We start from the raw sequence: 5,353 nt of genomic DNA, 5'->3' as shown, positions 1-5,353 counted from the left end.
TTCTTACCCAAGATTTACCATATTTTCTTGAATGTTTGCTCATTTGCTCTGTGTCCTTAGTACAAATTCCAGACTATGAATGATTGATTTTTATAATTTTCACCAGTTAAATCATTGTTTGGCTGGGGAGAGGGTCTGCTCAGCTCTTTAATTCATCATTCTGAAAATCCTGCCACAGACACATTTTTTTTTTTTAAACCAGTGGAGACCTGGTGTGGTAAACTGGGATCTGGAAGAGCCACCATAAAATCTTAGTTGTCACTACCTGGAAGGAAAGAAAAATTATTCCCCATTTCTCCTCCAGATGGTTGGTCCCAAGGCACATTTCCTTCTTCCTTTTTTTTTTCCTTTTTCAAGTTTTTAAATGCCAGTTAGGTAATATACAGTGTTTTATTCATTTCAGGTATAGAATTTAGTGATTCAACAGTTACATACAACACCTATGTTCATCACAAGTGCCCTCCTTAATCCCCATCATCTATTTTACCCGTCCCCCAACCACCCCTGTGGTAACCATCAGTTTGTTCTCTAAGTTAAGAGTCTGTTTCTTGGTTTTCCTCTCTTCTTTTCCCCCATGTTCTTTTGTTTTGTTTCTTAAATTCCACATATGAATGAAATCATAAGGTATTTGTCTTTCTCTAACTGACTTATTTCAGTTAACATTATACTCTCTAGCTGAATCCACGTCATTGCAAATGACAAGATTTCTTTTTTTTTATGGCTGAGTAATATTCCATTACATATATTTTATATAGATATCACATCTTCTTCTTTATCCATTCATTAGTCAGTGGACATTTGGGCTCTTTCCATATTTTGGCTATTGTTGATAATGCTGCTATAAATATCAGGGTCAAGACACATTTCTTACAGCAACTGATCAGGGTTAGCCAACTTTTGTATCATCTTCATTTCCATCCCTGCTTTTCTTCTTCTTTATTTCCTGACCCAGCATTTGCTCTTAAGCCTCTGCCTTTGGTTCTGCTTTCTGGGGGAACCCAGTATAAAACATATGCCATGTTTCTCTCTGTCTCTTTTTTAATTTTGCTCCATGCTTTATAAATAACATAATTTGGGTTAACCATTGCATTACATTTTTCTAAGTTTAATAATTAAAGCTAGCATAAAACTTATTTCTTGGCTTAAAAATTATTATGAAAATGAAAAAAAAATTGTATTAGACTATATGACTTAAATGTCTTTACTTTTAGTACTACTTTAAGGTTTATTTTTCAGTGGTATTATCCCTCAAAATGCATATGAACACGTTCATTTGAATTAAAAATGTAAGACTTGTTATTTCTTTAACAGCAAGTCAATCTGATTTGGCTAACTGGGGTAACAAATGAAACCTAATCTTGTAATTAGGTTCAAAGTGGACATTTTCGATAAGCAAGTTTTAACTGCAGGTCTAAGGTTTTGACAAAACATATTTAAATCACATGACATGACAAAACAGTTTATCAAACATACTGTATGGAAAATATGCTGAAATTAGAAATATTTTAATTTTCCCTTGTGACTGTACCAGGTGGTTTCAAGTGAAAAAAATATATAGTTAATGCTTCCCCAGGATGGTGGCCGCTAAGGACGGTTGTGGCTCAGGAGAAGTGGTTGCAGGATATGGGCGGCAGCTCCACCTAGGGATTCCTGAGGCCATGTGTGTGGAAAATGTAGATTCTTTCATGAAACAGCTTGGGAATGAGACTGTTGCTACAGTACTAAAGAAGCTGGATGAACAGTTACCACAAGTATAAGTTTATGGAACTCAACCTTGCTCAAAGGAAAAGGAGCCTGAAAGGTCAAAATCCTGAAATTAAGCAGACTTTAGAAATTCTAAAATACATGCAGAAGAAAAAAGAGTCCACCAGTTCAACTGGAGAACAGATTCTTACTGGCGGATAACCTGTATTGCAAAGCTTCAGTTCCTCCAACTGATAAAGTGTGTCTGTGGTTGGGGGCTAATGTAATGCTTGAATATGACATTGATGAAGCTCAGGCATTGTTGGGAAAGAATTTATCAACTGCCAAGAAGAATCTTAAGTCTCTTGAGGCAGACCTTGACTTTCTTAGAGATTAGTTCACTACCACAGACAGAAGTGAATATGGCCAGGGCTTAGAATAGGGATGTCAAAAGAAGTAATACAGATGAATCTACCAAGAACAAAGCTTAATGCTGGCAATTAAAAATGTGGTTCAGTTTTCCAAATATGTTATTTTAAATACCCCAAAATTTATCCCTAAAGTTGGCATGACTTTGACTGATTTTTTTAACAGCAAGAACAATAATTAAAACTTTAAAAAAAAAACATCATTTTATTATAAAAACAAAACTAGTTTCAAATATTTTATGAAATTGGCAGGATTTTATTATTATTTTTATTTCCAACGAAGTAAATGCTACTTTCATTATCTTTTTTTGTTTGTCATTAAAAAAGTCTTAGCTGAAATGGCTAAGTATGCTATGGAAGCTGAATTCTGGACACTTTTCTTCACTGGCTGGTGTTAATCACTTGATGTGGTTAAACCAGTGTAGAGGTAGGAAAAACAGGTAAGTTTAAACATTTCCAAACTTGTTTTCTTTAGTACATGTGGGGCCTCATGGCTCTCTGTTGCTGTTATTTGTCTTGTATAAATGAATTTTCATGAATTACTGCTTAGCCAATAACTATTAAGATATTCTGTACTGTTCGAGAAATGGTCATTTGCCTTCCTAAATAGTAAGAGAGCTATTGAGGCAATGCTTTTTCGTACCCCGCAGAAGCGCACAGTGTCTTTGCAATGCCAACATAAGGAAGATCTTGGCCAAATGAAATAACAAAATTCTTTAGCCACTCAAAACTCTTGGCTAAGGCAATTTTATTCTTCTTAACAGTTCTCCAAAACAGCTGAACAAGAGTATTAAAATAAATATAAATCTGCAGTGGTTGAAAAGATTTGTGAGCTTTTTTATTCATGATAAAACCTCATAGAAAGAATAGAAAAATCCCTATGGAAAGCTGTTGGTACAGTGACTAGCACTAGGTGATAGAGATTCTGATAAAAACACAAATGTATTATTCCATCTCCATGCAGTACAACACATACTCATACAATGTTTTGTACTCATATTTCACTATATTAAAACATGGAAGTTAAAAAATATATAGTTAATATCATTTGAGAAGTTTTGGTAAATTTCCTTTAACAATAAATGACTAATAATTAATAAATCATTTCATAACTCAAGAGATTTCTGATTGGTTTCTAATTCTTAGTATTATAGAGACCTAATCAAAGAAATAATTTTTGATAATAGATCATAATGTCATTTTTGGCATGTAACTCTAAAGGAGTTCAAAGAATTAAGTGACATTGATGTTATAAAACTCCCTTCATCCCTAGCTCCTTGTTTATATGAACAAGTTTTCTCAGAGCCTATATCAATACACATGAACAAATAGGAATAGTCGGGCCTTCTTTAAGCAATCAATAGGATTCATCCACAGATACATTAATTAATTGGGGAAAAAAGACCACATTTTTTTCACAATGAGAGGTACATTTTTCAGTGCATTTTACTTATTATATAATAATCTTTATCATATTTTATAAAATAAATATTTTGGTTAACTGGTTTTCATTAATAATTGCAGTTATAATTCAATGGGAGGAATTCAAGAGGGGAGAAAATTAACTATTAAAACTTTATGGTTACATAAAATTTTTGAAATTAAATTTGGGAGCGCCTGGGTGGCACAGCGGTTAAGTGTCTGCCTTTGGCTCAGGGCGTGATCCCGGCGTTATGGGATCGAGCCCCACATCAGGCTCCTCTGCTGTGAGCCTGCTTCTTCCTCTCCCACTCCCCCTGCTTGTGTTCCCTCTCTCGCTGGCTGTCTCTATCTCTGTCAAATAAATAAATAAAATATTTTAAAAAAATTTGTATTTATTTACATAATTTGTTGCAGATAAGAAAGACAGACACTCCATAAAAGACTTTTAAACAATAAATATATATCATATTATGTAACGTTCTTCAGGGGAAAAATGATGAAATTGCAAATTGAGAAAGAAAAAGAAATCATAATTTTCAACTATTAAAGAAAAATTTTTCCATTATTATTTTTAAGTGAATGATAGTGGATTTAAATAACTATAGTATTCAGGTCCCATTAAATACATTTAAAAGAGTATATTAAAGTTTTATTTAAAAATTAATATTTGTAATAGTATAGAAAATTTTTATTTAAAAATCAATATTTGTGATAGCATAGAAAATTGCATCCTTTGCAGTGATCTAAGTTTATTATGAAAAATTTAAGATATTACTGTGTGTAGGGGTATATTGCTTACAAAATCTTTTAGGAACACATGAGCAAGAGCATTTGAAGGCCACTGACCTGGACCTAGCTGACTTGACCTAGTTCACTTACTGGACTTAAGCCCCAAAGAGAATACATAGAAAAAACCCAAATCATGCAAGGTGATTTAGAACTTTGAAACAGCTTTCTTACTCAATAACTGCTGGAAGAGAGAGAAGAGCCTGAGCCAATAATATAATGAGCCTTATGGAGCTTGAAGTACTGTATAAAGCAAATGGATTATGTCTCTTTTAAAGTCCTTCAACCGCCTGCCATTGAATTTAACATACATTCCAAACTCCTTATCATAGACTACAACCTGCATACGCAAGTCTGTTGCATGAAACAGCAGCAGCAATGTCATCTGGCATTTTGTTGAAAATGCACAATCTCAGATCCTACTCATACCTTGACTCAGAATCTGTATTTTAAAAAGATCCCCAGGTACTTTGTATGTATGCTAAAGTATGTGGAGCACTGGCATACATGATCGTAAATGAATAATTTAGAAAATGTAGTGATAGTCAAAATATTTGTCTTAGCTTAGAAAAAACCAACGTATGGTAGATTGGAAGCTTAAAAATTAAAGAACAAAATTCAGCTAGTACAAAACACCCAAGTGCTTCTCTACTCCATCAACTTTATTCTCCAGTCCCAGTCTCTCCCTTGTTTGCTGTGCCTCCCCCAAATGTATCTTCTATCAATTCTTGTTGCAAGCCAACTTTTTCTTGCCTTGAGGCCTCTTTGCCCGCTATAGGAATTCTGCCTGAAATGCTACTCCTTTCCTTCTTAACAGACTATTCTCAACTTTCTCATCAGACTCAAAATCACCTCCTCAGAGCTATCTTTCATGATCACCCTCCCTAAAGTCTCTAATACTCTCACTGTCCCCTCTTTCTTTCCTTCATAGATATTAGCACAATGTGTAAGTTATTTATTAGTTTTAAACTTTTTTATATTGAAATAATCTGACTAGTAAGAAGCTGCAAAAATAGTACAGAGAGTTCTGTGTA

The 5,353-nt window shown here is 33.9% G+C and overlaps 1 pseudogene; it reads left to right on the top strand.

Annotated features, from left to right (window-relative positions):
• Positions 1-1,574: 1,574 nt before the first annotated feature.
• Positions 1,575-2,174, top strand: LOC100481768 (annotated as a pseudogene).
• Positions 2,175-5,353: the final 3,179 nt, after the last annotated feature.

Source organism: Ailuropoda melanoleuca, chromosome 5, assembly GCF_002007445.2.
Source record: "Ailuropoda melanoleuca isolate Jingjing chromosome 5, ASM200744v2, whole genome shotgun sequence".
NCBI lineage: Eukaryota > Metazoa > Chordata > Mammalia > Carnivora > Ursidae > Ailuropoda > Ailuropoda melanoleuca.
This window is presented reverse-complemented; position numbering and strand designations above follow the sequence as displayed.